The sequence below is a fragment of the Homalodisca vitripennis genome, chromosome 1 (genome assembly GCF_021130785.1).
Source record: "Homalodisca vitripennis isolate AUS2020 chromosome 1, UT_GWSS_2.1, whole genome shotgun sequence".
Classification (NCBI taxonomy): domain Eukaryota; kingdom Metazoa; phylum Arthropoda; class Insecta; order Hemiptera; family Cicadellidae; genus Homalodisca; species Homalodisca vitripennis.
Window position 1 is genome coordinate 61,060,837 of NC_060207.1, and position 12,566 is coordinate 61,073,402.

The 12,566-nt window shown below is 32.7% G+C and overlaps 1 protein-coding gene across 2 annotated transcripts in view; it reads left to right on the forward strand.

Annotated features, from left to right (window-relative positions):
* Positions 1–6,970: 6,970 nt before the first annotated feature.
* LOC124362793 (vacuolar protein sorting-associated protein 4) overlaps positions 6,971–12,566 on the forward strand; it is a 32,449-nt gene continuing 26,853 nt past the window's right edge. The window contains exon 1 of one of the 2 annotated variants that reach the window (XM_046817604.1): positions 6,971–7,204. The gene's annotated coding sequence lies outside the window, so the exon portion shown is untranslated. The remainder of the gene's footprint in view (positions 7,205–12,566) is intronic. The other variant, XM_046817613.1, reaches the window with a different exon arrangement.

Genomic DNA, 12,566 nt, shown 5'->3' on the forward strand with positions numbered 1-12,566 from the left:
ATCGAGTTACAGTTTTAGGATGTGCCAATGCTGCAGGAAGTTTTGAAACTCAAACCAGTTGTAATAGGCAAGTATAAAAAGCCACGTGCTTTTAAAAATACTAATGTGGACACATTTCCCAGCACATACACAAACCAGAAAAACGCATGGATGGACTCGCGGATTTTCAAACAATGGTTTTTTGAGGAATTCGTTCCAGTCGTTTGACGACTTTCTTGGAGAACAAAAAACTCCCTCGCAAGGCCCTTCTTATTCTTGACAACGCTTCGTCCCATCCAGATGCTGATGAGCTAGTCAGCGATGGCATTAGAGCCTTATTTTTGCCTCCAAACGTTTACTGCCCTCATCCAGCCTCTAGACCAGGGAGTTCTAGAAACTTTTAAGCGAAACTACAAAAAGAGGCTGCTTTAGAAATCTACTGGAGAAGCTAGAGGACGGGCTGGGTGTCACTGATGCTCTCAAGTTAATCACAATGAAAGATGTTGTCTACTGGGTGTCAGAAGCTTGGGATAACGTTAGGAGGAGGACACTATAAGAAGGTCATGGCGCAAAACTTTTCGGAATTGAAAAGGCAAGCCGCCAAGAGACAGCTGCTCCTGAAAAACCAGCCAAGAGCATGTCCTCCTGAAAATGAAGAGCTTGTGAATCTTTGTAACCACCTTCCAGTGGCTGAGCCCATCAGTGCAGAGGACATCAGTGAATGGATCAATGGAGATGAGGATCAGGCCCTAAACTAACTGATGACGTGATTATCCAGATGCTCAACCAACCAGAAGATGATGACAAGTAAGTTTTTGATTTTTTATTTATGCAAAATTTTAACATAAAAACATAATCCAACATCAATTTTTTAACACAACTACAGTATATTTGTTACACTTTAGTTAAATGTTGCCCATTCATCAATCCAAAACTAATTTCATACCAATTCCAACTGCTGCCTTTTGATTGCGTTACGGTTACGTAAAACAAAAGTTTTTTTTACAGCGATGAACCTGATGGGGCGACTGAGAAAATATCACATACAGAAGGTCTAAGAACGATCGAGGGAGCACTGGCATACATTGAACAACAAGAAACCGCAACAACAAACGATTTAGTTTGGCTGCGACGCTGGCGCAACAGGGCGGCTAGCCTAAGATCCTCTAATCTAAGTCAAAAAACAATAACTGATTTTCTTTGGGAAAAAAGATTAGCTTACTTTGTTTATTTTTGTACAATGTACAGTAAATTAATTTTCATTTCTTTGATTTAATTTTGTAAACAGGAATACTGTACTGTAACTAAACTTCTGTACATTGTGTAGCCTATATATATCATACGTATTCAGTTGTGCAATAAATTGAGTGTTATATTAAAACAGTGTTTAGTATTGTGAGTGTTACCGTTTCCTCTCACGATTTTATTGCGTACTAATAACATTTCTTGTACTAATAAACTAAACAACAGTTTCAGTTAATAACTTTTGTTCATGTTTTTTAGTATATCTTGAGCTATTTTTAGCCCCGGTAACGATTTTTAGGTTACGTTCCGTGTTATCCGAGGTTCGCCGTATCCGAGGTACCCTCGGTCCCAATTACCTCGGTTAACCGAGGTTCTACTGTAACAGGAAAAAGTACAACTAGTCTATAGTCAATTTCTGAGCAGTTTCCCTTTTTTTAAAAATGGGCACAATCTTAAAAAAATTTAAGACTATTTTGAAAAATCCCTGATTTAAATCCTGTATTATTTATTGATGACAGAGGTCCTGGTATAGCATTTGAAATATTTTTTAATAAATTAGTACTTGTTATGTCTGAAAGAGTAACTCAGATTACTAAAATTAATAGCCAATTGTGCAGGGATGCTTTAAAAATATTCATTGAACTGACTGGCAATAACATTGGCATCAGTTATCAAATCAATATTGTTTCTTAGTGAAATGTTAGCTTTACGATTTTGTATTTGTTCCTAAATCTCTGTTTATGATTTTCCATGTACCAGCATTTAAGTATTTTTAATTCAAAATTTTATTTGTCATATATTCTTGTTTTATTTTTCTTAACAGACTCATATTTTCGCTTTTGCATTTTCAAAAGATTTTTAAATGTAAAATTATTACGACTTCAAACTAAAGTGATTCAAGAAAAATTAAAATATTTTTGTCTCAGTAATTTCTTTAGTTATCCAAGGAGTTTTATCTTTAATCTGCTTTATAGTGTTTTTATTTTTAATTGGGCAACAAATATCAAGATTATAATTTAATATTTCAACAAAAATAGAATATATAGTGCTTGTTGATATCACAACTTGATGTTACTATACAGTAGAACCCCTCATATCCGGCCACCACGGAACCGAGCCCCTGGCCGGATAACGATTCGGCCGGATAAACCAACCTACATTACACAGCACTTGACGAAACAAAACAATTGTACTGTACTGTACTAACCGCACTGGAAATAATCAACGAACTGTTTACAGGTTAAACCTATTAGCTCAACTGAGGACAACACAGGAAAATGTAAACAAATAGATACACCAAAATAACGCAAGAGTCGTGGGAGACTAGTGCATGCAACTGCGCGTCTGCAAGCCGTGGTAAATAAATTTCGATATTGGCTTCCGGGAAGTGGCCGGATAAACCGAGATGCGGTAAAACCGAGGCCGGATATGAGGGGTTCTACTGTATACCAGTTTTCTTTTTGATGAAAATATTTTAATATGTGTAAATTTTCAGCATTGCAAGACCTTGCTTTTGTTGGTATTCGCTTTCAGGAATTTTCTGTTGCATTATTAATTGGAATATTAAGTGTGATACCAAAGTGATCTAATAATCCTGTAATTATGACTTTTGAAGTTACTTTGTTAAAACCAAATTTTTATTGTTTGATATGTTATTCAAATTTGAATTTGTATTCTGAGTTACTCTGGTTGTTCGCTTATCAGATAACTAAAATTGAATTCGTTAAGAAAAGTCTTTAGTTTAAATTTATTGTAAGTGTTTAGTGCACAAAATATCAATATTAAAATCTCCCATCAGAATACAATTAAAACCAGAATCAAGTGAGTTAACTATTCTGAATAATTTACAATAAAACTGTCTATACATTACCAGAATTTGGCGGCTTATAGATACAAATAATTATATAATTCTCACTCTGTATTTTAGTTATAATTTCTGTAGCTTCCAGTGATCCTTCACGTGAAGTTATATCAAGTTTTTGAAATTATATAGAATGTTTTGTGAACCTCAATGCAGCTCCACCACCTTTAATTGAGGTTCTAGAAAAAGAATTAGCCAATGTATAAATCCCATTATTGAATTTAATGCATTCAAGAATGCAATTCAAGACTACTTTGGAATACATTATCATAGTATCTTCCAGAACAAGTTGAGCTAGTTCAAAGAGTTCTTGTTCTTTTAAAAGTTATTATACATGTATTTGATGGGTTAATCCTCAGATGGTATCCCTGGCCAAGAGCAATAGGCCATCAGTATAACATTGTACTTTTATACATATTTCCTCTGTTATAGCCAAGAGACCATTCGTTTCCAAAGTCCATAAGGGGGGAGACAGACCCCTCCCTGAAGGCATCCTTTCCGGGCCATAATAGTGGCAGATTTATTTCCTGGCTTAGCCTGTACTTAAGGACATTTTAAGATGGTTACTATCCACTTAACAGCATCCGAAGGAACATTAAACCTTTCCAATTCTGCATCCATGGAGTAATATGTTACTCGGTCAAAAGCTCCTTCAATATCCATACATACGCTGACTAGGACTTTCTTTTCATTGAAGATATCTTCCACTTCCTCCATTAAGCTGTGGAGAATGGTGGTGGTTGACTCTCCTTCGACATTTTATTCAAGTTGATATAGACTGAGTGGGCATACAGACAGCTTCTATATATCGTGGGATTTGATACCCACATCTTCAGGAAGCAAAATATAAATATAAAAAGAACAAGAACACAACAAATAAGAAGTAAACAACCAAAAATGTAAATACGCAACTAAAACATTCAAAGACCCAGCTGTTATATCATTAATGGCACAGAAGAAAAATTTGGAAAATTTTATCTTAAATTTACACTATTTGGGTATTTAGATTTTAGAAGTAACTGATCGAGATGTTTTAATTTTAATCTATTTAAATTTACTTTAGGACAAGGGAAGACTTTATTAATTCCTTTAAGATCATAACATTCTTCAATTTTGTTTTTTCTGTGCTCAGCAGCATGTTTGGCCAATGGCTTCTCCTTGTCTTTATGAAAAATATTAAATCTGTGCCCTGTTATTCTGACTCTAAGGTGGTTAGATGTTTGTCCAATGTACTGATTGTTACAAAACTTACAATTAATTTGATAAATTACATTCTTAGAGTCTCAGTTTACTTTGCCAATTATGGAAGTACGGATTCAAGCAAGTTTTTGTGAATTTCCACTACTATTCTATCCCTAAAGCCATTAATGCACTGAGGTTTCGTTTCATATACTTTAACGTGACACCACACAAAGTAGTCAAGTGTAGATAGATCTGGCGATTTTGGAGGTCACTCGATACTTCCTTTTCTGCCTAACCAGTGACTTGGAAAAATATTGTCTAAATACTCGCGGATATGCAGGCTAGTGTGGAGTTGCTCCATCCTGCTGAAACCAAACTTCATTACAGTTGTTGATTGCTACTTAGACAGCTGGATAAACCTGATTTTGTAACATTTCCTGGTATACCTTGGCATTAAGGTTTCCATCAATAAAAAAGGGCCCAACAAACTGATCCCTCACAATGCCAAACCAAATGTTTAATTTTTCGGAGTGCTGGGTATGTTGGTCTCTCATCCAGTAAGGGTCAACATCAACCCAATAACGAGCATTGTGTCTGTTAACGTTACCGTTTAGCATGAAAGTTCCTTCATCTGAGAAGTAATGTTGTTTTATCTAATTGTATTATTATGAATGTTCCACATAATTATTTCACAAAATTCTACTCGACGATCAAAATCGTCCTCATTTAGCTTATGAACTAAACGAATTTTGTGCGCTTTATAACCACAATCATGTAAAACTTTACAAACTGATGTTTGTGGCATACCTAATATTTGAGAAACATTTATTTTTGAGGCATGAGGATCTTCTACAATAGACTATAAAACGTCAGTGCTTCGTTTGTAACCGATTTTGACCGTCCAAGTTTGGGGTAGTCTTTAACGCTGCATATTTCCTGAAAATGTTGAATTTTTTTAAATTCCTGAACTATATACAGGGTTCGATTGGGATAAGTGTCATTAAATAAATTCCTTACTTCATCATAAGATTTCACCCGGTCTCCGCATAGGCTCGCATCATCAGGATCATACTACGCTATTGCTCATGTAAACATTCCATTTTAACGTAAAGTATCACAAAAACACATCTTAACTTTGTTAATTCCAACTATAAACTGAACATGAAAATGGACTTCCTCAAACTGATAGTATAAGGGGGGGGCTTGCCCTGCAGCAGTTAATAACTGTAAAACAGGTTTGATTTTGTAAGAAAAGTGGTTGTCTATTAAAGTTATTTACCTTCTAAATGTGGATGTTCATGTTTAGCCTCATTTAATTTTTAATTAATTTCAGTTAGCTGTCATTTTGTACTGGGTTGAGCTAGAAAGCTCTAGTTTCCACTGTTCTCCTTTTATAGAGACCTTTCAAACGAGATTTCACTTAATGGATCTTTACATTTAACAATTTTGAGCCGCCTCACAAAATCTCATTTGGGGTTGTAACAGTGACTAAAAAGTTAACTTCTATTTCCAAGAAAGGTGTCCCGAGTTCCATCCCTCTTTATTTATCCTTAAAAACTTGACAAATTGTATCCATACTTTTAACTCACACTTTATTTAAGCATCATTTTCAGATGAAATGGCAAATAAGAAATATCTAAAGAAGTTTAATTCTGAAAGGGTAGTAGGCATGTTGAAACTGTCATCAGTCCCAATCACCTGCTTGCGTAAGTGAGAAAAAAACGCATATGTGTATGTGATACTTCATCTGTGGTTAACTTACATTATTTTATTGATCAAGTTTATAACTTGATTTTTATAAAATATGTAATTTTTGTCATTTAAATCATATATCTATTATTATGTGAACTACATTTGGGGAGACTAATAAGCGGCCTACACTCGTTCTTCGATTGCTATTATCGAACAATTCGATATATTATCCAACTGCGATGTATGTAAAAATCGTACACTATAAGATTTATAATAAATTACTATCTCGTACATTACAATTTTAAATACACAAATTTTACACTAACATTACAAAACAACAAAACCAACTATGGCCTAGACTTAGTATCAATGAAACCTTACAATATTTATAACTTGCCCAGCTTGATATCAATGAGTAACCGCTTTTGTGAATTGAAGGAAAGAATTCTCCCTATGGGTTACCAGGAATCAAACCCACATGTTGAAGCCACTTAAACAAATCTCGTCACTTGTGAGGAATATCTCACATATTTTCCTCATATTCGTCGCCATTTCCAAAGTCTCAAAATATTAATTACTTTTAGTTGTTTATTGCTTACATTAATATTACTATAACTGATAAGTTGAAATCAGAAGTTATATGTAATATATATTATATATTGTAAAATCGAATTATCCTTCGGATTAAAACAATCAACCCATTCGATAATAGCAATCGAATAACGGGTGTAGGCCGCTTATTAAAATCTACCCCCAGATTTATTTACAATAATATTTATAACTGATGGTGCAATTTATTTATATATTATAGTTTATTTATTTACGTCCATTTTTGTAGGGACTCTTGATATAATTCATTACTATGCAATGCCTTTATAATTCAAAATACTATATTTGCTCATGATGGTAAATTCGGTTGGCTTTGGTTGGACTTAATGACATTTTGTACGTTTCCGCTCATTAAAGTCAGCTGTATCCAATAGGTTGTTCTCTTCGTCGTAGACGTTTAGAGTTATTTTTTTAATCATCTTCCATGGCGTACTAAAAGCTGTGTGTATTGTTATAGTATACTAAATAATTCAATGTTGATTCATCGATTAGATATATTTAAGGAAATTTATCTCTTTATATAAATTGCAAGAGCAATTGGTGTTTTAAATTTTGAAAAAGTGTTGTGGATCGTTTGTGAGTTTGCATTTAATTTAAATTATAATTTGTACGTTAGCTGTCAATTTCCTAGAAAAGGTAAGGCGTTTTGGCTAGATTTGTCGTAATATAGGCAATTAGGTTAAGGACTAACATGTATCATTTTAACAATATACTTTGTGTATTATCCTCATGCTTTATTTAATTTTTAACAATAATTTTGTGTAAGAACTGTAGCCTAATTCGTGTAAAATCACTTCATGTCTAGGCTTATCTTTCAGTTTGGTTACAAATGTTTTGCTCTTGATTGTTATTTGTATTAAATGTAAATTATTATGAATAGCCTAGTAAGAAATATTTGTTGTGAAATCTCTTATTTACTCAATTGTACAGCAGGGAGGCTGTAACAGAATTAGACAGTCATAGGGTAGAGTACGATAAATAGATGTGGTTTTTCATATCGATATTGACAAGCGATATTACTAAATTGTAGTCGTTGATATAACCAACCGATTCTGATTAATTAATTTGTAAAACAATTAACTTATTTCGTCTGTAAACACTTTTACAGATGATTAAAAAAATATTTTAAATTCTAATAAGTGACTTCATCGAATTCAAAATGATAGTTAACTTTCGGGTCATTCCACGCCATTCAACCAGAAAAAAATAATTTTTTCACCCACCATCTCAGATTTGTATGAAACTTACTAGCTTTGTTCAATATGTAAAGATAGGCCTAAGTAAAACTACTAAATTTGGAATTTTTATCTCACTTATAGTTTTCCAGTTATGGCACTTTAAAGTTTTTACGGTTTTCAATTCCCGCACTCTGGTTAGCGCCAACATGACATAGAAAAGTAAATAATTTCTCACTTCCTCATTTGACACTCAATCTTTATGAAATTTTCAAGGCAGGTTCGTTGAGTACTAAGGAATTTGAAAAATATACCTCAATAGTCTAAGTTAAACCTAAAATATTATAAAGAATTAAATTTTTGATTTTTTTAGTTTAAAAACTCAAATATGGTTTAACATTAAATTCAATATCTCAAAAAGGGAATGAGATAATCAAGAAATCTTTTTTCTTTATTATCTGCATAATATGGGCTTTAAGTTAAGGGGAGCCCGAACGCCATTTAAACATAATGTTAACTGTAGGACACATTACTCAAAGACTAAAAGAGATATCTAGATGAAACTTTTACAGTACTTAGAGGATACCTTTTGCTAGGTTGTGGTGAGAGGATTTTTGAATACAACCAATTATAATATTATTTTAATTTTTTTTTTAATTATACTTTATTTTTACAAATTTCATTTAATAGAAAAATCAATATCTCAAAAGTTAGTGACTCAATTCAAATATGCTCTCACAGGAAACTAGCATAAGCCCATATAAAGATGTCCTGAAAGTTTTATTGGTCTACCTTTAATACTTTTTTACTTATGTGTCTTCAAAATATTAAAAATTCAACTTTCGGAAAATCAACAAAAACTCAAATAAAATCATATATTTTTGCTATTTACTCACATTTAGTGCCCTCCAGCAGCATATGCTGGGTTGTCTTGGACTTCTGCATCTTGGTACTGGTCCTCAAGTCTCCTTTTAAGCAAGGTCCTGCTCTGTATGATCTTTTTTCCAATCCTTCTGCGGCCTTTTCACTTTTATGTATTTGGTATTTGTCTAGGCGATGCATAGCCTCAATGAAGTGCTTACCTAATTGTAGCCCTAGGTGCTCAATTACTTTACATTTGCTTGAATAGCCATCATTGAAAGACAATACAATACAGCATCTTGGGCACCAAATTTTAATGTTGGTAGGCCTACGAAGGTCCTTTTAGGCACACGGGTCCAAATAAGATTATTCAAGGCTTCGTTTGGGTTTTGTGTTTTACCAGCTAAGCATTTTTTTTAACAATTCAGGGTTAGAGAGATCTCTAAATATTGGCTTTACTTCTGACATTATGATTTCAGGAAGGTGAAAGTGCTTGTCGTGGTCATATTCTTTGCCCTCGATAACTGCAATGTTGTACTTACACCACATATCAGGTTCTTTAGGACAGAGTTCATGACGTGGCTCATTGTTACTTGACATGAAATGAAAGTAAGTGGCCCAGACTGCTTTTTTCATATCATTCAGGCTGTGACAATTCCTTCTTATAGCTAGGCCATAAAAAATCTGAAGCTTTTGAACAGCTAAATCTGTTAGTCGATTTTTTCCTGAAAGCGGCTTACCATCAGCAAGCTTTGTGTTTTTTGATTTCTGTTTCAGTGTACGCAATTGAGTTCCCATTCTTTTTTTAATATGCCCTATACACTCCAATTTACTTATTTTTATATCCTCACCATAGGGCATATACTGAAAAAAATAACTAGTAGCACTATAAAAAGTAAAATGATGCTAAACACAAATGTTGTCGCAAATATCTGCTAAAAAATTACGTTGCAAGCATATATATTCAAATAATTTTCTATCTAATTTAGAGCTTTATATATATGAAGTGTTATATATCACTGGAAAGAGGAATTTCTAGAGAATAATAATCAATAATAATCAGAAAATGTATTTTTTAAAAATATTTGGCGTTTGGGGGTGCCCTTAATAATAGTAAAATAAACATTCTGTGTATTTTGTTTGTTTTATTTCTAAAATGCATTGCAAGTTTCAATATATTAATTACAAGTGATGTAAGGTATTTTCAATAACAATGAATAACTATAGCTTTTTAAAGGAAAGATATAAACTGTATTTTTATATTTGGAAAAGTATATTTTAGTAAGCAATGTGAATTTAAAATATTTGAGTTTCAGATATGATTTATAGGTTCAGTATTAAAATATAAACTTAATATTTACGTACAAATTAAGTATACTGAAAACTGTACTTACACACACCAAATGTATATATCATTAGTCACTATTTCACTGAGAAGATTTGCAAGCTAATGAACTAATTTTTTTGTTTGAATATATTTTCAACTAATGTGGTGCACTCTGGTGGGAATTGATAAGTCCTTCCCGTTGAGGTGTGTAGAGGCTCAACCACTGCAAGGATGTGTGGAATTGGCACGTCACATACATCATCTCGTCTGGGCCAGTAAAAAGAAGGGGATGGTCCTGCTGGGTGAAGAAACTTTACTGTTACAACTCAATCTTCTTTGGTAACATTTGTTAATATTCCATAGTACCAGAGATTGTCATATGTACAAGCAATGAAGCGAGAGGGATATAGATCTTCTTTAACATTTAAAGTTAATCCTCTTCTCTTGTTGAATGTTAGACTTGGTTTTTCATCGCAACTGACTGGCCTTGCTTCTATAGTCCAAAACAGTCGAAGGGTCTGTAGTTGAGAAAACTTCTAGTACCTGGAAGGGTATAAAGATCTTCAAAGCGTTTTTCGAGCTTGCAACAAGTCTGATCTACTGAGTCTTTTGAGATGATGTGGAACTTGGGCAATGTGGGATTCATAAAATTGAAAGAAGGTAGTTGCAGTCAGTATTTGATTGTCAAGAGGCCTTTTGATGACTTGCTTTTCATGCCAACCGTTTAACAGTTCCTCCAATACCGTCCACATTCTGTTTTACCGTGGCTTGTAGCGAAGAAAGACCATTGGCCTTTAACTTTGAAATCTTTTTTATGAAATTGTATTTGTTCTTGTACTGTCCTTCACAACCGCCACTGTGATAATGAACGTCTGTGATGTTAGGAAAATTGTCCTTTACAAATTCTATTAGGGTTTCTTGAATTTTATAAACCATACAAACATCGTGATTCAAGTCATCGGAAATGATACAGTGTGATGAGACTATTTTTTCCTAGTCAATACACAAATTGATGGTTGCTGGATGAGTAGTGCAGGAGTCTGAGGTCCAGTAGCAACACTGGACCTCATCTTGAATCATAAATAATTTTCAATAAAATCCATTGATATGATGGCTATATCTGGCTCACAAGCATCTTTGAGGCTTTTAAAGTTGCTTGACTGGCTTTTGGCAATGTAAGAATGAGGGATTAACTTTTCTACTTTGGACGTCAGTTCATCAACAAATTCATCAGTAGTTGATGTTTGTGTTACCATCTGCGCCCAATCTATAGCAACCTATTGCTTGTAATCTATTCTATCTTCTTCATAGTTTTCAAACTTGGTTTGTAAGAATGTGGTCAGATTTTCTTTAGATGGACATTTTTCACATCGCCTAAACATACAGTTTTTACAGTTGTAATTAATAAATTATAATATTTGCTTGAAATTAGTTTTTTTAGCCCATAAACTTGCAGTTAAGAAAAAGAATGTTTAAAAAGCAGTTTATTATTTATTTTAATTAACCTAATATATTTGATTTTTTATATTAACAATAAAAGTACTTATGATTATGATCAGATCCTGAAGTATTAAGTAATTTGCATAAAATATGGCCAAGTTATACCAAAAACAATAAATAGTAACTTACAATAATTTGGCAAATTTTTCATTAATACCGTATAAAGTCATGTATAAAATGAAAATATTGTTTGATGTGAAGAATTTAATTCTCTACAATTTGGTAAGCTATACGAGTATAGATAGATTGACTAATGTGTAAATAAATTATGTTACCTACAATTTATTATGCAACAGCGGTATATCGTGAAACTGATTTCGGCAAAAAACATGAACAACAATTTATCATCATAAAACAGTTTTCGGCAAAAACACGAAACCTCGATAAATCATTGTGAAACAGTGAAAAGGTTAAAACATTTTCAGGCCAAATTGAGAATATTTAAGTAAAGTTTTCTAAATGTATACCTAAAAAATGAAATGTTTAGAAAATATACTCCTTAGTAGGCGTACATGTATTTTATTCTGGAATATGTTTTTAGGAGAATTTTGTGAACAATTCTAAAGTATTGAATTACATGTTTATATAGGATTTATATGTAATAAGTAAGAGAAAAGAAACATGCATAACAAGTATTTAAAGTAATCTATATTTGAATGAACTATAAAATTAATACCCTGGGTTCTTCCTTAATCCAAAAAGAAGAGATATGTACCAAGTTTCAGGTATCTAAGTAGGACATTCCTTTCAAAAATTTTTCATACAGGAAGATGGTCAATACAGTTATAATAAGGCCTGACAGGTCATTAATAAATTATGAGTGAGATTCCCAAGCTACTTTTAAAACGCTTTTAGATTTTTAATACTTTGAAATTAGTACTCTATCAAGGAATAGTGAAATATTTGATTTATTATATAAGTTTATAAAATGACAGATAGTTTTGTGAGGAATGTGTGTGTATGTGTGTATATGTATATATCAAGATTGAGAAAACACTTAAATTGATATACAGATATATATGTTTTTTTTTTTATATATATATATATATATATATATATATATATATATATATATATATATAGAGGTTTCAAAAAAGATCTTCCAAAGACACCACCATCGCTAAACTCCACCGTC